At 40.0% G+C, this 21,109-nt stretch overlaps 1 protein-coding gene across 1 annotated transcript in view; it reads left to right on the plus strand.

The window, feature by feature from the left end:
* The first annotated feature begins 1,391 nt into the window (after positions 1–1,391).
* Positions 1,392–21,109, plus strand: part of LOC140199174 (zinc finger CCCH domain-containing protein 13-like) — a 122,024-nt gene continuing 102,306 nt past the window's right edge. Inside the window, exon 1 of the mRNA XM_072260803.1 lies at positions 1,392–1,513. The gene's annotated coding sequence lies outside the window, so the exon portion shown is untranslated. The remainder of the gene's footprint in view (positions 1,514–21,109) is intronic.

Below are 21,109 nucleotides of genomic sequence, written 5' to 3' on the forward strand. Positions count from 1 at the left end.
CTCTGATTTTGCACACTAAACCCCTATGTGGGACCTTATCAAAGGCTTTCTGAAAGTCCAGGTACACTACATCCACGGGCTTTCCCATGTCCATTTCAATAGTTACATTCTCAGAAAATTCCAGATTAGTCAAGCATGATTTCCCCTTCGTAATCCATGCTGACTCGGACCTATCCTGCCACTGCTATCCAAATACGCTGCTATTTCATCTTTTATAATTGATTCCAGCATCTTCCCCACCACTGATGTCAGACTAACTGGTCTATAATTGCCTGTTTTCTCTCTCCCTCCTTTCTTAAAAAGTGGGATAACATTAGCTACCCTCTAATTGCAGGAACTGATCCTGAATCTATAGAACATTGGAAAATGATTACCAATGCGTCCACAATTTCTAGAGCCACCTCCTTAAGTGCCCTGGGATGCAGACCATCAGGCCCTGGGGATTTATCAGCCTTCAGTCCCATCAGTTTACCCAGCACCATTTTCTGCCTGATGTGAATTTCCTTCAGTTCCTCTGTTACCCTAGGTCCTCTGGCCACTATTACATCTGGGAGATTGTTTGTGTCTTCCCTAGTGAAGACAGATCCAAAGTACCTGTTCAGCTCGTCTGCCATTTCCTTGTTCCCCATAATAATTTCACCCGTTTCTGTCTTCAAGGGCCCAACTTTGGTCTTAACTATTTTTTTCCTCTTCACATACCTAAAGAAGTTTTTACTATCCTCCTTTATGTTCTTGGCTAGCTTACCTTCGTACCTCATCTCCCCCTCCCCGCCCCCCGTATTGCCTTTTTAGTTATCCTCTGTTGCTCCTTAAAAGTATCCCAATCCTCTGGCTTCCCACTCATCCTTGTTACGTTATACCTCCTCTCTTGTATTTTTATACTGTCCTTGACTTCCTCGTCATCCACGGTCACCCCTTACTCCCCTTAGAATCTTTCTTCCTCTTTGGAATGAACTGATCCTGCACCTTCTGTATTATTCCCAGAAATACCTGCCATTGTTGTTCCATTGCCAACCCTGCTAGGGTATCTTTCCAGTCAACTTTGCCAGCTCCTCCCTCATGGGTCCATAGTCCCCTTTGTTCAACTGCAATACTGACACTTCCGATCTTCCCTTCTCCCTCTCAATTTGTATATTCAAACTTATCATATCGACCTGAAATATTTAACTTCTTTCCGTTTTTTCGAGGTTCCTTTTCAACAGGTCCTAATGAAAACTCGTCAACCAAACTTTTGACTCAGGTTCTCAGCCTGAGCTGGCATTTAAAAAAATGTTTCTGTTAAAATATATCTAACCCCTCGTTTTTGATCGACGCTGCGCGCAGCTTGGCTTTTTCGCCGTGGACGGAGCGCCACTCACCAGCCAGCGCATGCGCGTCCGTGGGAAAGCTGTCGCGCGGAGATGACGTCGCGATCGCAGCAGGAGCTGGATGGCGTCGCGTTGGACCGCGCGAGCCTGAGGCGGGGAGGCGGCGACGGATTCCCCTCAGCCAAGAGGCGACCTCAACGCTCAAGGTATTACGGTTACCCGTTTCGCAGCTGTGTGCCCAGGCCGATGGTGGCACGGACAGGAGGGATGCTTCATTGCAGCATCTGCGAGGCCTGGCCGACCGATGAACCTCGGCCCTCGGTTCCGGGTCGCCAGCTGCGTCTCTCTCCGGACTGACGTGCTCGGATGGCCCCCTCAGGACAAAAGGGCACGCCTCGATTATTAAGATCCTCTTTGGCCAGCCTACGGTGTATGTTTACGGGAATCGGCCGAGTGTGTGTGTGTTAAAGGGAATCCAGACTCTGCTTGTGTGTACATTTTAATGCCAACTAGTAAACCCTCCTTCCATTCATGCTCAAGAGAACAAGATTCGTATAATTTATCCATATTTATTGCTGGGCAGTTCTATGAGATCCGCACGAAATATGTCTCTAAAAACACAGAACCTGCTTCCTGCGCACTTACTGCTGCATGGGTAATCACTGTCATTTTTATGCTGCAGCTGAAGAGCTACCTCTTATATTCCTGAAATAAGAATATAAAATGTTGGAATTACCAAGCAGGACAGACTGTGTCTGTGGAGGCAGATCAACAGCTTATTGAGTTTCTGTGAGTTTTGAATTAGTTGAAAAATTTGAGAGGCACATATTTGAACTGGTACAGAATGCTGTGATACTTTGTCTCAAAATCACAGTAGCAATTGGAGTGGAATACTCACTTGAGTATCAGTGCGCTGAATGAACTCAATTGGGTTTTCCATTATTGAAATCATGCAATGATGATTACCCAACTGGATGAATTTGGATCATTTCCCCAGATCTTGGATCTGTTACATTTTATTTCCTAAAGGCAAGCACACATCCTTAATTAGCCAGTGGCATTTGGTGGGTGTTATAGGTTGGCTTCCTTCTGTGATACTTGTCATAGAGGCCATTCCTCAGCCAATTTGCTTCACTCAAGAAATGGCTGAGAACACAATATTCAGCCAAGGTAATGAGACTAGACTACTTACTATTAAATATTTCAAAGTTCAAAGTAAATTTTATTATCAAAGTACATATATGTCACCATGTACAACCCTGAGATTCATTTTCCTGTGGGCATACTCAGTAAATGTATAGAATAGTAACTATAACAAGATCAATGAAAGATCAACCAGAGTGCAGAAGACAAACTGCAAATGTAAATATAAATTAAAAAAGCAATAAGTAATGAGAATGTGAGATAACAAGTCCTTCAAGTGAGGTCATTGGTTGTGGGAACATTTCAATAATGGGGCAAGTGAGTGTAGTTAACCCCTTTTATTTAAGACCATGACGGTTGAGGGGTAGTAACTGTTCTTGAACCTGGTGGTGTGAGTCCTGAGGCTCTTGTACCTTCTACCTGATGTCAGTAGCAAGAAGAGACCATGATCTGGGTGGTGGGGATCTCTGATGAGGGATGCTACTTTCCTACAGCAGCATTTCATGTAGATGTGCTCAGTGATTGGGAGGGCTTTACTCTTGATGTACAGGGCTGAACCCACTATCTTTTGTGGGATTTTCCATTCAAAGGCATTGGCCTTTTATCGCGTGCTGCTTTTTTCGTAACAGTGAAAACACCTTCTGAAAGCAAAAACAGGGTACTAATGTAGATCTTTCGTAACAGTGAGGTTTTGTAAAGCGAACGTTTGAAAAGCGGGGGACACCTGTACCGTTGTTGTAAGTGCATAGCAAATTTTGGAGATCCTGAGGAGTCACCCAGTTCCAATTCCCCTCCCACCCCCTCTTTACCATTCACAAAGCTTGTCAGAAGTGTAATAGACTATATTACACTTCGTGCAATTGTGACAATACTCAGGAAGTACCAGCCTGTTTAACTGACGCTCTGTGTACCAGCCTAAATATTAATTGCTTCCATGAAAACATTGCAGCCTCTACAAAATGCATTGCAACTACTCAGTAGAACTACTTTGGTAGCACCATTCAGTTCCACAACTACTACCACTAAGAGCTAACGTAATATTGGGAGTACTGTCACTGACAGCACAAAAAGAGATCCTTTGGGAGACAGCTTTTACAAGTTTAAAGAGGCAGCATCATCACAGCTCAATTGAAGATGGGCAATACTGGTTCAATAATTTTTTTTCATGAAAATCATTGGCAAAAGGCAAACCTATGTTGCTTAAAATGGAAAAAGAAAAAAGACAGTATTTTCTTATATCTAAGCACTTCTTTTGGTTTATATAGCTTTCAGAATTTTTAAATAGAAAGTTGCCATTGATCTTTTCAGAAACATACTCTACAGTGCAAAACAACCATTTGGTCCATTGTGCCTGTGATGTGAAAATGTTAGATTTATTATGGTTTTCTTACTGTTTCAAATGTAATTCAAGCTCTTTGTTAAAGAAAAATGTTACCATAGTGCTTGTTTTTAAGAATTTTATTCCACATAGCTATTTGAATTTATCTTTCTTTCAACCTCTTCAACATTTATTGAGTCTTTCCAGATTTGCTCCATAATTCTTTACAAAAAGAAGGCCCATAAAGAATGTTCCCCAGTGGATCAGCTGATGATAAGAGTGAATTGAAAAGTAAATAGGTTGCTGGAGAAACAGGCTGTAGCTGTTGAGGGAAATGGACAGTTGACATTATGGGGTTGAGACACTTCATTTAGACAAGAATCAGAATCAGGTTTATTATCACTGATGTACGTATATTGTGAAATTTGTTGTTTTGTGACAGAAGGACAGTACAACACAAAATATACTTTAACTATATACTATAAAAATATATATAAAAATACATGTAGTGCAAAAAGAGAGCAAAAATAGTGAGGTAGTGTTCATGGGTTCATTGTCCATTCAGAAATCTGAAACATGGAGGCATCTGTATCTCCTCTCTGATGGTGGTGATGAGAAGAGGGCATCCTGGGTGGTGGGTGTTCTTACTGATGGATGCTGCCTTTTGAAGCTGTCCTCGATTGTAGGGAGGCTGGTGCCCATGATGAAACTGGCTGAGTTTGCAACTTTTTGCAGCTTTTTCTGCTATAGTGCAGTGGCCCAGCCATTGCAGGCAGTGATGCCACCAGTTAGACTGCTCTCCATGATATACTTGCTGGTGACATCAAAATCTCAAACACCTAATGAAATATAGCCACTGACATGCTGTTTACATGATTGTATCAATACGTTGGGCTGAGGATAGATCTTCAGAGGTGTTGACATCAAGGATCTTGAAACCGCTCACTCTTTCTACTGCTGATCCCTTGATGAGGACTGGTGTGTGAGCCTTCAACTCCCCCTTCCTGAAGTTTGCAATCAATTTCTTGGTCTTCCTGATGTGGAGTGCAGGGTTGTTGTTGCATCACAACTCAACCAGCTGATCTGTCTCAATCCTGGACACCACCTCATCACCATCTGAGATTCTGCCAACAACAGTTGTGATGTCAGCAGATTTATAGATGGTGTTTACGCTGTGCCTAGCCACACAGTCATGGGTATAGAGAGATTAGAGCAGTGGGCTAAGCACACATCCTTGAGGTGTGCCGGTGAGGAGGAGATGTTGCATTGACTGTGGACTACCAGTTAGGAAGTCAAGGATCCAGTTGCAGAGGGAGGCGCAGAGGCCTAGCCTAGGAGTTGAGGCTTATTTATTAGTACTGAGGAGATGATTGTGTTGAATGCTGAGTTGTAATCAATAAGCAAAGTACAAATAAATTTATTATCAAAGAACATATATGTCACCCTGAGATTCATTTTCTTGTGCGCATACACAGAAAATTCAAGAAACGCAATGAAAGACTGCACCCAGAAAAACAACCAACGTGCAAACAACAACAAGCTGTGCAAGTACAAAAAGGGAAAATATGATAAATAAACAACGAATAGAGTTCAGGAGATGAAGGGTCCTTGAAACTGTGGAAACAGTTCAGTGATGGGACAAGTGAAATTATTCCCTCTGTTTCAAGAGCCTGATGGTTGAGGGGTAATAAATATTCCTTAACCTGGTGGTGTGGCTCCTGAGGCTCCTGTACCTTCTTCCTGGTGGCAACAGTGAGTAGAGAGCATGGCCTGTGTGGTGGGCGTCCTTCAGGATGGACCCCCATCACTGCAGCCTGATATAGACGCTGCTGTTGAAGTCATCCAAGTCCGAGTGTAGACCCAGTGAGATTACATCTACTGTAGACCTATTGTGGTAGTACGCAGATTGTAGCAGGTCCGGCTCCTTGCTTTGGCAGGAGTTAATTCTAGCCATGATCAACATCTCAAAGCACTTCAGCACATTATATGTAGGTGCAACTGAGGCAGCTCACCCAGCTCTTCTTGGGCACTGGTATGATTGAAGCCTTTTTGAAAAAGGAGGGACCCCTGACTGCAGCAGTGAGAGATTGAAGATGTCCTTGAATACTCTCGCCCTTTGCTAGGCACAGGTTTTCAGTGCCCTCTTAAAGGATGTTCTGACGTTGGCCTCTGAGGCAGATATAACGGTCACAGATATTGCATGGACTGGCATTGGTGTAGCTTTATTATTCCCTTCAAACAGTGCATAAGAGGTACTGCTCATTTGGGAATCATTAAAGAATTTCTCGTGTCTGCATAAAAAATGAATATGTTATATTCTACCTGATTTTATTTAGTCTGGTGTTAATGAAGGAACAATTGCTTTTAATATCCTGGATTAAAAGGGAAATTGGCTAGGTTATATGATTTATTTAGACAATTTTTGATTAAAATACGTGTGTATGCACATGATGTGGAGGTAGGAATAGGCTAGGTGTCTGTTGTGTTTAAGTAGCCTACAGACAGTCTTATGATCACAAGTAGAATACAAATAAGGATAAGCCATCCGAGATGTTGTGGAGCTGCACCTCAAGAAAGTTTCATCCTGTTATAAGGAAGAAAGCTTGTAAGAAAAGCAGCATTAAAATAAACTTGAAAAATTGGAAATATTACTTATGGTTCTAGTTGTGTGTAAATGTTATAAAAGAACTGCAAATGCAGATGGTGATTTATGACCCACACAGTACATACTTCAAAAAAAACCTCTCCAGCATCCCAACTATTTATTGATTCTTAGGCTTTTGTCTTGTAAATTTATTTTACAAGCTTTGTATGAAAAACTTGGGTTTTTAATGTGTACTTTTGTCTTGCAGATGTATTTTAATTTGAAACTGTGTTCTGGTTTTATATTTGTCATTCATCCTTCTGGTATCATTTATAATGCATGTCTTCTGAAATTCAATGTAATCAGACCATTTGAGTGGTCTACAAAATTAATTTGAATTGTTGATTTACCTCTACATGAAAAAAGTTGAATTAATTGATCTATAATTTGTCATTTTGATGACAGATGCAGTATTTTCCTTCCTCTAGTACTTTTCCACAACTCTTGTTATTTATAATTTTCCAAAGTTTTTTTTCAATCACATCTGGTGGATTACATGGACTATAATGAAGTTGTGTGTTGTTTGAATTGTTGAAATTAAGTGAAAGGGGGAGATGTGGGAATCCGCTGTGAACAAATTTCTCTCTCGAGGTGTTTGAGGCAAAACAGACAAAAACCATTTTGAAAGACTGGTAAAATATTACAATTCACCATACTGAAAGTAAATGTTTTGTTGCTCCTTGGCTGTGAGAGTGTCTTCATGATGATCTGCCTGTAGCATGATGAAAAAATAAGAAGATAGTGGGTGTGAATATTTCATTTTAAATCTGGCATTTCTACTTGACGCTGGTTAGAAAAACAGAACTCTGAATTTAGACTGAAATCCTGCCTTCTGCTCTGCTGTTCAACAATTCTAGACACTTTTCCTAAGTCCAACAGGCCCATAGCTGTCAATGGGAAGAAATGGCTGCAAGTACAAGTTGACTTCCTGCTTATTTGGTTTTATTGAGTTGATTTTAAATAGACTTAAATGTTTTAGTTGTTCTACTATTATGTTGTTTATTTCTTCAAAATTATTGAAATGAATTAATTATAGTTCTTGAGGTGTTGCATGCTTATTAATCTCAAAGTTTATCACAAACATTTAAAGTCAATAACAGCTTTAAATATTAGTCTGGAATGTGCTGTTAAGACCATTTTGGAGCAATGTCTCCCACTGAAATGCTGGCTGTCAACTGACAGGTGAGCTCAAGGCAACGCAAGGTATCTCTGCTTCTGGTCTCACCAGTCAACTGAGAGCCAGCTTTCCTATAGGAAATTGTGACCTATGGCCATCTGCACTAAGGGAAAAGATTGTAGACAGGTGAGCGTGTGATTTGCCAGTCATTGGAAGGTTCAGCTCTTTTTAATATGCTGTATTTTGTAAGTGAATGAGTTTCTTCACATATTGATCCACAAAATAATTATTTTGTTCCATTGCAAAGGCTTGTATTTTCTTTTGATTAATTACTGTCATCCAGTAGCACTCACATCCATGGTGATTAAGTGCTTTGAGAGGTTGGTCATGGTTAGAATCAACTCCTGTCCTAGCAAGGCCCTGTACCTACTGCAATTTCCCTATTGCCACAATAGGTCTATTGCAGATGCAATCTCATTGGCATTCCATGCCGCCTTGGATCACCTGGACAATACAAATACCTATGTTAGGATGCTGTTTATTGACTGCAGCTCAGCGTTTAACACCATCATTCCTACAGTTCTGCTTGAGAAGCTCCAGAACCTGGGCCTCTGTACCTCCCTTTGCACTTGGATTCTCAGCTTTCTAACTGGAAGACCACAATCTGTGCATATTGGAAATAACATCTCTACTTCTGTGGCGGGAACACCACGGACAGCCCTAACAGCAGCTTTCATGGAAAATGATGGAAATCATCAAATATTCTCATTTTAGTCTGCTGCGGCTGAGAACCATAACCTTGCTGACAGTCAGCACTGGCGCATTTCAGGGATGTGTTCTTAGATCAGTGCTCTACTCTCCATACAGCCATGTGTGGCTAGGCACAGCTGAAATGCCATCTATAAATTTGTTGATGATACAACCATTGTTGGCAGATAGCCAGTTGGTGATGGGAGGGCGTACAGGAGTGAGATATACCAGCCATTTGTGTGGTGTCGTAGCAACAACCTTGCACTCAATGTCAGTAAGACCAAAGAACTGATTGTAGACTTCTGAAAAGTTAAGATGAGGGAATACATACCAGTCCTCATAGAGGGATCAGAAGTAGAAAGGCTGAGCAATTTCAAGTTCCTGGGTGTCAATATCTCTGAGGACCTAACCTGGACCCGACATATTGGCGCAGCTATAAAAAAGGCAAGACAGTGGCTAGATTTAGGTGTTTGAGGAAATTTGGTATGTCACCCAAAACACAAATTTCTACAGATTCTGACTGGCTGCATCACCATCTGGTATTGGGGGTGGGGGGGGCTACTGTACAGGATCGAAGTAAGCTGCAGAGAGTTGTAAAGTTAGTCAACTCCATCATGGGCACTAGCCTGCTTAGTATCCAAGGCATCTTCAAGAAGCAATGCTTCAAAGAGGCGGCGTCCATCATTAAAGACCCGGCACCACCCAGGCCAGTCCCTCTTCGCATCATTACCATCAGGAAGGAGGTACAGAAGCCTTACGGCACACACTCAACAATTCAAGAACAGCTTCTTCCCCTCTGCCATCTGATTTCTGAAAGGATGTTGAAACCATGAACACTACCTCATTGCTTTTTTTTGCACTTATTTAATTATCTAAGATATGTTTTTTCCTCTATATTATCATGTATTGCATTGTACTGCTGCTGCAAAGTTAACAAATTTCATGACATATGCTGGTGATATTAATTTACCAGCATAAATTAGAAGTGGTTCTAATTTACAACCACTTTGACTTTAACAATTTTGTTTTACACAGAACAGATGGACAAATAGATAGATTAGAGTCTGATTAGGTGATGTGTTGCTGTACTTAAAATAATGTTTAAAACTGTTTTAATGGTTTTGTTTTTTCAAGTTCTCAGTATATTTGATTTCCTCCAGCTTTGATCCATAGATATAAAGTAAAATTCAAAAGTCTAAGCTAGGCAATACACTAAATAAAAATTTGTGGATTCTACATGGAACTCAAAATGTAATTGTTACTAACTGCAGATTATTGGAAAAGTGTTATGTTCACTGTATTGGCAAGATTAGGAAGTAGCTACAGTGATTTCCAGTTTTCTTCAGGCTGTTCTGTCATTACAGTAATCTCCATGTGTGGAGTATCTATAATATGCATCAAATGTCAATGTGAACGTGAGGCTTTCATTTTTTAATGTATATGATCAATAGAGAGTGTTGGTGCTTAAAGGACAACTTAGTCATTTCGCACACAGTCATAAATATTACTGTGATGCACGAATCCCAAAATCAATCAAGTAACCTTCTTACTATATTGAGATGTTAACGATTTACTTTTAGCTTTTCGTGGGAAATCTGTGATGATTCTATAGGTCGGTGAGATATTGGAACTCCTACATATGCACTTGTTAGGTTTCATTTATCTGGATCTTATGAATATTTTCTTTTAGTACTTTGACAAATATTGGAATTCTTTACTTTCAGGATCATCTCTAAAGTTTGTTGCTGGCAAGGTATATCAGAAAACCAGAGGGTGAAGATATTTACTGATGGATTCTATTTCTTCCATATTTTTCTGTTAATTTTGAACGTTTTGTTGAAGGAATAGCCAACTTAACAGCTAATACTCTTGGATTAATTAATATTTTGGAACTATTTTTCTGAGAGAACAAAAGAAATTACCATGTTCCAGACTCTTATGCAAATAAAGAATAGGACTTGAATCATAGCTTTGACAAAGGTAACCTTGATAACAATCTTGTGTACTCTTTTACTTTTTAAGTTGGAGAGCTTGCCTTCCAGTTTGATAAAAGAAGAAAAGTTTAATCTCATGCTGATTGTAAATTTGAGTAATGCCATCCAAACTGTACACACAAATGTACTTATGAAGGGCTGGTAGAGTGGTTGTGGATAGTGTTCATGATAATCAGACACCACTCTTAAATACTTCCTGAAAGCATTTACTGAAATAAATATGTTTTAATTCTGTCATGGTGTCCACTGAAACCATCAAATTAGTCAAAACAGTTTTCAGTCAGCACTTGGTGAATACTTAGTAAAGAATGTTGCATAAGAAGTAATTGATTTTCTCAACATATCATCAATATAATATTGAAAAGTACCACGAGTGGGTAAAGTTCAAATTAATCATGCGTGATCCAAGTTTAGAACATCACAGAATTTTGATTTCTGTGGGTACAAATGATGGCAATTTAGAGGTAAGATTTCACTGGGTGCTTCCAAGTTCAAGTAGGTTGCAGTAGGTTTTACTTTTAACCTTAGCTCTGATGGCAATTGATAATATTTTTGTGTAGGATGAATGAACAAAGAAGTCCATGGTAACAGTGGCACAAAACAAAGCTAAGTAATGTGTTTTCCATCCATCAGTAGAAATGTAGTCCCATACAGACTCAGAATAACAAATACTTTGTTCATTAAGTACTGATTGAGGTGTGTGCATGTTCATATCTGATATATTTCAGTAATGTATGAGAACATTCAGTTAACTTGGAAAAAGAAGTAGAATACTACAATTTTTGTAACAAAATGCAAAAAACATGATGCTGCTGTTCTCCAAGTGCAGTTTTTATGATATTGCTACTGATATATTATCAGGAAATTGAACTTCAACTCAGATTCTTCCCCCTTGCCCTTGAATTTCATTTTCTTCACTTCTGTTTCTAGTGCTGTGATTGCTGAAATATCTATTTTTCAGGTACAAGCTTGGATTATGACATGGTAGAAGCTGATTATAGTAAAATCTAATGCTGCACTCAGTGACTTGGTGTTCACTTTGCTGCAGGGAATCACTGGATAATATTCAAGACAACATTCAAACTGACTCCCATACCTTTCTGCCTCAAGGTCCATTAGATCAGTACAGATCAAAAACTAGGTCTGGGAATGTCCAGCCTGAATAGCTGAGTTAAATTTTACTTTTGGAAAAACTGAACCAGTGCACATTAATAATGTGGTAGCATAAGTCATGTATGAGGCTCTTAAATCTGTCTTTATGATTATTACCACTACTGACAAATCTCATTACCTTTGTCTGTTGCTCTAAATGCACTATGTCGAGGCCACTTTGTTTTACTTTCCAAACTAGGCATTTTTACTGATGTAGGCAGTTCAGTTTGTGAACATACCATAACTGTTTCAAGCTCTCATCAAGTTGACAAAGTAACCAATCACATTAAAAAAAATTATCTTGCAGTAAATCAAGTGGCAAAGTACATGATTAACTTTTCAACAATAAAGGTAATTAGCTGCATTCATATGGTTAAAATCATGAGATAAAGATTGGTAAATATGCCCAGATTCAAGATATAACTTGAAATATGGTAAATTTGATTTTTTAATCCAATAAAGCATAAAATATTAATAAAATGTTTACCTTTCTAATGGACAAGGAATTTGGTAATTGTAATTATGGTGTAATGCACCATTTAGAAACTTGCATAGGCCTTGTGATAAAGAATGTACTACTGTAATTACATAGCTTTAAAAGATGAAATGGTTAGAATAGATTGGATAATTAGATTGAAGAGTATAATAAAGGTAAGCAGTGACACAAATTTAAGAAAAATTAAAACCCTGAATAAAGTGACATTCCATGGGGGGGGGGAATAAAAGTTCCATTGGAAGTTGTTTCATTCTGTCATTGCAAAGTGAGAGTGTAAGGCTAAAGATTAAGGTATCTTAAAAGAATGACCAAAAAATTAAAATGTAAAATGTGTAAAGCAGCTAAAAATATAAGCATATTATAAGAGCTCTGGTGTTAATGTTAGGGACATGATAATGAAGGTTGCTTTAAACGCTGAGACAGAAGTTGTGACTGGGAATAAAGAAATGCCTGATACATTAATCAAATACTTTGTGCCTGGCTTCACAAAGGATTATCCCAGATATAGTGAAGAACCAAAGAAAGGGCTGATGTTTCTCTCTATAACACTTCTAAATAACCTCTGTTCGTACTGGTTTGTATTCTAATTTCTTGAAGGGATGGCTACAACAATCTCGGATCTAAAGTTACTTAAACTCTCCACAGTTGCAAAACAGCAAAAGATGAAGGACTGCTTAAGAATAAAGGGGACTGCTTAGTCTGATAGTTGTTTGAAAGTGTGAAGTCTATTATTAAGAAAGCCTTAGCAGGGCATTTAGAATGGAATAACATGATTGGGCATTATTTGCCTTGTACATTGTGGTTTTTTTACTAGACAAATTATGTTTGGCCATTTGGAATCTTTTCAGGTTGTAACTAGGAGCATTGTTAAAGGGGAACCAGAGGATATAGTATTTTGATTTTCAGGGTCTGCTTCTTGAGGTGACACAAGCTAAGATCTCCTGGGATTTGGGGTGTTACATTAGCACTGACATAGGTTTGGCCAGCCAGCAGAGTAGAAGTAGTCATGTTCCAGTTGAGAGGTAGTTAACTAGTGGAATGCCTTAGTGATCATTGCTTTGGCATCAGTTGTTTTTAGTTTATAGTCATAGTCATAGTCATATTTTATTGATCCCGGGGGAAACTGGTTTTCATTACAGTTGCACCATAAATAATAAATAGTAATAGAACCATAAATAGTTAAATAGTAATATGTAAATTATGCCAGTAAATTATGAAATAAGTCCAGGACCAGCCTATTGGCTCAGGGTGTCTGACCCTCCAAGGGAGGAGTTGTAAAGTTTGATGGCCACAGGCAGGAATGACTTCCTATGATGCTCTGTGCTGCATCTCGGTGGAATGAGTCTCTGGCTGAATGTACTCCTGTGCCCACCCAGTACATTATGTAGTGGACGGGAGACATTGACCAAGATGGCATGCAACTTAGCATCCTCTTTTCAGACACCACCGTGAGAGAGTCCAGTTCCATTCCCACAACATCACTGGCCTTACGAATGAGTTTGTTGATTCTGTTGCTGTCTGCTACCCTCAACCTGCTGCCCCAGCACACAACAGCAAACATAATAGCACTGGCCACCACAGACTCGTAGAACATCCTCAGCATCGTCCGGCAGATGTTAAAGGACCTCAGTCTCCTCAGGAAATAGAGACGGCTCTGACCCTTCTTATAGACAGCCTCAGTGTTCTTTGACCAGTCCAGTTTATTGTCAATTCGTATCCTCAGGTATTTGTAGTCCTCCACCATGTCCACACTGACCCCCTGGATGGAAACAGGGGTCACCGGTACCTTAGCTCTCCTCAGGTCTACCACCAGCTCCTTAGTCTTTTTCACATTAAGCTGCAGATAATTCTGCTAATGCCATGTGACAACGTTTCCTACCGTAGCCCTGTACTCAGCCTCACCTCCCTTGCTGATGCATCCAACTACAGCAGAGTCATCCGAAAACTTCTGAAGATGACAAGACTCTGTGCAGTATTTGAAGTCCGAGGTGTAAATGGTGAAGAGAAAGGGAGACAAGAGAGCCCCCTGTGGAGCCCCAGTGCTGCTGATCACTCTGTCGGACACACAGTGTTGCAAGCACACGTACTGTGGTCTGCCACATAATTTATATTAATGACCTTGGAGTTATCAAGCCTTGAGTGTATTGCAACCAAATTTGTGAATGACAGTGTGGAAGGGAAAGTAAACCATCTGGTGTGCAAAGAGATATGGATAAGAAAGAAGGTGGTATGTGGAATACTGTGTGGACAAGTGGAAGAGAAACAAATTTGGATTGAAGCAAGGTCTTGATCCAAATGTTGACCATCCCTTTGCCTCCAAATATGCCTCCTGATCTACTGAGCTCCTTCAGCAGTTTCCTGACATACAGAAAGTTAGTATGCAAGCCAGTAGGAGTACAAATTACATCAATAAAATAATAATGGAGACTTGTTACAATAGTTCAGAGTTTATTATATCAGGAAAGATATATTTGGTGGTATATAGTGTTGTGCTTAAATTACTAGATTTGTGATTGGAAACCTAGAGTTATGAATTCAAATCACACTACCACAGTTGTGGATAAGAATTTGAATTAAAGTATAATACTGTGTAAAAGCCTTAGATACATGCAAAACAAAATCTGTAAAGCAAAGATGCTTTCAAAATAATCAAATGGTAAGTTTCTAAATATCAAAGAATTACTGTAAAGAGCAGTAAACAGTAAAAAAACTAAATCAAATCAATATTTGGTGTGACCGCCCTTTGCCTTTAAAACTGCATCAATTCTCTTATGTACACTGTTGTGCAGTTTTTATAAGAAAGTCGACTAGTAGGTTGTTCCACGCATCTTGGAGAACTTGCTGCAGTTCTTCTGCAGACTTTGGCTCTTTTGCTAGTGTCTTGTCTCTCCAAGTAATCCCACACAGTTTCAATGATGTTGAGATCAGGACTCTATCATCTGAAACCATTTAAGAATCTAGGATGCCTAAGACATTTGCATAGTACTGTAAATAACTTATTGTGAAAATGTAGATTTGGCAATGGGAAATTGTAAACTCACTGTGATTCACTGATCACTTTTGAAAGATTTCTCTGCCTTTACTGATCTAACCTGAGTGTGACAAGTGCACTAATGTGGACAAGTCTTAACTTAAAATTGTTGATCAGTTCGTGAGGCAAGTAGAGATGAACATACAATTTTTGCCCTTGTGCAGCATCTATATCTTAAAAATGACAAAAGCTCTTTATAGTGCTCCACAAATATTTACTAAATTGATTCCTTTGACAGGATTGATTTGTGATGAAAGTGGGAAGAATGAACCGATAATCACTGGAGATCAGAAGAATAGAATTAAATTAATTGAAACCTGTAAGATGCTGAAGAGCCTTGACAGGCAGTTCTAAAAATTGTGCTGGCAAGTTGAGCGCTAGAAATTTCTTCACTTAGAGGTTTGGGAATCTTAGGAATTCCAATTTAGTTAATATTTAAAGCTGAGATCAATCGGTGGTAAATTAGAGTTCAGGTGGAAGAAAATGAATGAAGAATAGCAGAACACACTTGAGGGACCAAGAGGTCAACCATTATTTCTTGCACATGTCATCACTGTTATAGAAAATGTGGGGCTAGTTTGCACAGTCTTCTAAAAACAGCACACTTAGATAAACTGTTACAATGATGTTGGGTGAAGGATTTTAGGAAGTAAAGATCAGAGAGGGCTCCTGAGGTTTACAATGTAGCCAGGACTCAGGAGAGCCAGATGGGGGTATGAGAAGGCCTTGGTGAGTGGGATTAAGGAAAATACTAAGGCATTCTACACATATATAAAGAACAGAAGGAAAACAAGAGTGAGGATAGAACCGACCAGGGATAGAAAAGGAAAATGTACCTGGAGTCGGGGGAGATAGAGGAAGTCCTTAATGAATAGTTGGCTTCAGGATTCACCATTAAAAGGAACCTTGATGTTGGTGAGGACAACTTAAAGCAGACTGAAATGAAAAAGAGAATGTACAAGAACCTTTGAAAAACATTAGGATAGATAAGCCCATGGGGCCAGGGGAGATATACCCCAGGTTACCACGGGAAGCGAGGGAAGAGATTACTGCGCCTTTGGCATTAACCTTTGCATCCTTACTAGCCACAGATGATCAGAGGGTGGCAAATGTTATTCCTTTGTTAATGAAAGGCTGTAGTGATAACCCTGGTAATTATAGATCAATGAGTCTTAATTCAGTGATGGGCAAATTATGAGAGAATTTTCTTAAAGACAGGATCAATGATCATTTGTAAAAGATTAGTCTGATCCTGTGAGCATGGCTTTGTGAGGAGTCATTAATGAGTCTGATTGAATTCTTCAAGGATGTAACAGAGCACATTGATGAAGCTAGAGCAATAGATGTGGTGTATATGGATTTTAGTAAGGTGTTTGATGAGGCTCCCCATGGTCAGCTGGCACGGGATCCAGGGAAAATTGGCCGCATGGATTCTGAATTGGCTTGCCTATAAAAGGCAGAGGGGCAGTTGTAGATGGAGTATATTCTGCTTGGAGGCCAGTGAACTGTGTGGTGTTCTGCAGGGATCTGTTCTGGGTCCCTTGCTCTTTGTGATTTTTATAAATCCCTTGGATGAGGAAGTGGAAGGGAGTGTTAGAAAGTTTGGAGATGACACAAAAGTTTTGTGATGTGCATATTGTAGAAAGTTGTCATAAGTTACAACAGGACATTGGCAGGATATAGAACTGGGCTAAGAGGTGACAGATGGAATTCAGCCCAGAAAAGTGTGAAGTGATTTACTTTGGAAGGCAGAATACAGGGTTAATGACAAGATTCTTAGCAGCATGGAGGAATAGAGATTTCTTAGGATCCATGTCCATTATCTCCTCAAAGTTGTCACACAAGTTGATAGGGTTGTTAAGAATATATGTAGCGTGTTGGCCTTCATTAGTTGGGAGGTTTAGTTCAAGAGCTGTGAGGTACTATTGCAGCTCTATAAAGCCCTGGTTAGACCACGTTTGGAATATTGAGTTCAGTTCTGGTTGCCTCATTATAGGAAGCCTTAGAGAGGGTTCTGGATTCTGCCTGGATTAGTGAGCATGTCTTAGAAGAATAGGTTGAATGAGCTGGGGCTTTTCTCTTTGAAGCAGAGGAAGATTAGAAGTGATTTGATAGAGGTGTACAAGATGGTAAGAGGCAGAGATCGAGTGGACAGCCAGAGGCTTTTTCCCAGAGTGGAAATGGCTTATATATGGCAAAATTTTAAGGTGATTTGAGGGAAGGATGGGGGAGATGTCAGAGGGAATGGTAGGTGTATGGTACACGCTGCTGCTGCAGTGCTGGTAAAGGCAGATACATTAGAGACATTTAATAAACATTTAGAGAAAAAATGGAAGGCTATATAGGAGTGAAGGGTTAGATTAATCGTAGAGTAGGTTAGAAGGTGAGCACATCAAGGGCCAAAGAGTTTGTGCTGTGCTGTGCCATAAGGTTCCTTGTGCTCTGTTGCCCAGAACCCTATTCCTGTTTGAAATTAAACGATGAAATCTTTCACATTTTCTTGAAAGAGCAAATAAGCCCTTGGTTTAATGTTACAGGATTCCAATATCCTTTAATACTATGTTGGATTATCAGTTTTGTGCCAGCATCTCTTGATTGGGATATGAATGCACAACCTGCTGAACTAGAGGCTTTGCATTGATGTTTAATTTTCTTCTCCCACACCACCACCCATCCTCCTCAATTCTCCACACCACATAGGCCCTTCTCAAATTGAACCAACATTAGAATCTGGAAGCATGACTGACCCCCAAGAGTCAACTGTCATCTACACTCATATGATGTTACAGTTCCTTGTTTATAGAATAAAACTTAATTTGCAAAAAGTACTGAATGCACAATGCTTGAATGATAATTTACATCAATGAAGACAGATTCGAACCCTGGAGTCAGTTTTAGTCTATATTCTTTGAAGTGTAGAAGAAGGAGGGTGACTTTGTTCAAATATTAAGATCCTAAGGGAGCTTCACAAAGTAGATATTGAGATGTTTTCACTAGAGAAAAGTTCATCAACAAGGAGGCATAGCTTTAAAATAAGGAGCCAGTCATTTAGATAGATAGATACTTCATTGATCCCAAAGGAAATTACAGTGTCAAGGTACCATTACAAGTGCACAGGTATACAAATACTAGAAGAGAAGTAAGAAAGAATAACAAATAAGTTACCTCAAATAGCCTTAACAGGAGGGGGTCATCAACCTTCCTGAGCAAGTTGACTCATTATGGAGCTTAATGGCATAGTGCTCTTTGGAGCAGCGTGGTTGTCTTAGTCTATTACTTAAAGTGCTCCTCGGTTCAGCCAAGGTGGCATGCAGAGGATAAAAAACATTGTCCGGAATTGCCAGGATTTTCTGTAGGGTCCTTTGTTCTACACCAGCCTCCAGTGTGCCCAGTTTGACTCCTATAACAGAGCTAGCCTTTCTAATCAGTTTATTGAGCCTGTTGGCATCACCCATGTTACTGCCAGTGCCGCAGCACGCCACTGCATAGAAGATTATACTGGTGACAACAGACTGGTGGAACATATAATCCTTTAAAGTAGGCCTGCATACTTTAAAGGATCTCAGCCTCCTCAAGAAGTAGAGGTGACTCTGGCTCTTCTTGTACACTGCCTCTGTGTTGGTGCTCCACTCAAGTCTGTCATCCAGGTGCACCCCCAGGTACTTGTAGGTCTTCACTACATTCACATCCTCACCATCAATAGTAACAAGGAGCAGTGCAGGCTTGGTCTTCCTGAAGTTCATCACCATCTCCTTTGTCTTACTGATGTTAAGCTGCAGCTGATTCAGCTTGCACCACTTGACAGTCCTCCACCAGGGTCCTGTATTCATCCTTTCATCTGCCCTTTAAACACCCAACTATTGCTGAGTCATCAGAGAATTTCTGTAGATGACACGACTCAGTGTTGTATCTAAAGTTCGAGGTACACAGGGTAAGCAGGAAGGAAGCCAATACAGTCCCCTGTGGGGCCCCAGTGCTGTTTATAAACTGTGGTTTTCTGCCAGTCAGGTAGTCCATTATCCAGGATACAATGTATTGAACAGAACTCCCCCCCCCCAGCAGTTAGGGCTGCATGGTATTGAAAGCACTTGGGAAATCAAAACAAAACATGATCCTCACAGTGTTGCCTTGTTTATTCAAATGGGAGTAGGTTCTGTTCAGCAGGTAGATGACAGTATCGCCGACTCCAGTGTGCTGCTGATAGGCAAACTGGTGAGCTGATCTGACCAGGGGTCAGAGGTGAGCCAGGACCGGCCTGTCTGGAGTCTTCATGTTGTGTGAGGTCAGGGCCACTGGATGGCAGTCATTCAAGACTTTTGGTTGGCCCTTCTTGGGTACTGGAACCACACATGATGTTTTCCACACAGTCCGGACCCTTTCCAGGCTGAGGAGAACTCCACACAGCTGCTCAGCACACTCCTTCACGACCTTGGGGTTCACACCATCCGGTCCTAGTGCTTTGCGTGTCTGAGTTGCCTAGATGTTCTCACCTGAAGGTGAATCTATGATGACTGTGGAGTCGGTGGAAGGTGGGGGCTGGGGGAGGTGAATATCGGGATCAGTTTCTGTAAAACTGAGGTGTATAGAATATCTAGAATTGTCTGCCCCCAAAAGATGGTGGAGGTCATATATTGAAATAGCTTTAAGTTGAAGATTAAAGATTTGAATGTTAGAGGAACTGAGTTATGGGAGTGGCGCTGAGGCCAATATAGATCATTCATAATCTGTGATCAATAAATAATTTCAAGACAAATCCTAATAGATTTTTGTTATGTAAAAGTATTAAGTTGAGTTACATATCCTGCACCCCAACAGAACAGGCATAACATTTATTGACCTTCCTTTACAAGCAGTGTTATAGTGGTGTTTGAAAGCCCTGTAGAATTTTCTCTATTTATGCAGAAATACCGCCTTAAATGTGATCAGGTCTCCACATAGGTCCTAAAAGTAGAGAAAGAGAACCCAATCAAATAAATAACACAAAACATTATACTTGTTCATTTATTTATTGAGAAAAATGATCCAACATTACATATATTTGTTGGAAAAGGTATGTGAGCCTTTGCTTTTGGTAACTGCTGTGACCCTCCTTTGTATAACAATAATTTCAATCAAATGTTTCCAGTAACTGTTGATCAGTCCTGCACATCAGCCTGGAGGAATTTTAGACCATTCCTCCATATTAACTTTTCAGTTCATCAATATTTCTGGATACCTCGCCGCAGCATCTCAATTTGGTTAAGGTCTGGGCTCTTGACTTGGCCTTCCAAATCACAAATTTTCTTCTTTTTATACCATTCTGTTGTTGATTTACTCCTGTGTTTCGGATCATTGTCTTGTTGCATCATCCATCTTCTATTAAACTTCAGGTAATGGCTATCCAACATTCTCCTATAAAATGTCTTGATAAAATTTTGAATTCTAATTCTAAAATTTTAAAATTTTATTGCTATATTTATACTCTATTCTTGGTTGGTGCAACTGTAACAAAACCCAAGCTCCCTCGGGATCAGGAAAGTATGACCATGACTATGACTATGAATTCAAGCTGTCCAGGTCCTGAGGCAGCAAAGTAGCTCCCAAACCGTCATGCTCCTTCCACCATGCTTCACAGTTGGGATGACGTTTTGATGTTGGTGTGCAGTGCCCTTTTTCTTCCAAATATAGCAGTATGCATTTCTGCCAAGAAGTTCAACTTTTGTCTCATCTGTCCACAGAATATTGTCCCAGGTATGTGTTTCAGAACGTCCATGTAGTCTTTTGCAAATTTGAGGTGTGCAGCAATGTTTTTTCGGAGAGTAGTGGTTCCCTCTGAGGTGTTCTTCCATGAACACCATCCTTATTTAGTATTTTTCTTACAGTGGAGACATGAACAGAGACTTTAGCAAGTGTTAGAGATTTCTGCAGGTCTTTTGCTGTTACCCTTGGGTTCTTTTCCACCTCCTTCAGCATTGCACGTTGTGCTCAGTGTGATCTTTGCAGGAAACCCACTCCTATGGAGAGTAGCAACAGTACTGAATTTCCTGTTTGTAGATAATTTACTGTGGGCTGATGAACACTCAGGTCTTTAGAAATGCTTTTTTAGTCTTTTCCAGCTCCATGCATCTCTAGAGTTCTTCTAAGGTCCTCTGAAAGTTGTTTTGATCAAGACATGGTG

The sequence above is a fragment of the Mobula birostris genome, chromosome 6 (genome assembly GCF_030028105.1).
Source record: "Mobula birostris isolate sMobBir1 chromosome 6, sMobBir1.hap1, whole genome shotgun sequence".
In the NCBI taxonomy this organism is placed as follows: Eukaryota; Metazoa; Chordata; class Chondrichthyes; order Myliobatiformes; family Myliobatidae; genus Mobula; species Mobula birostris.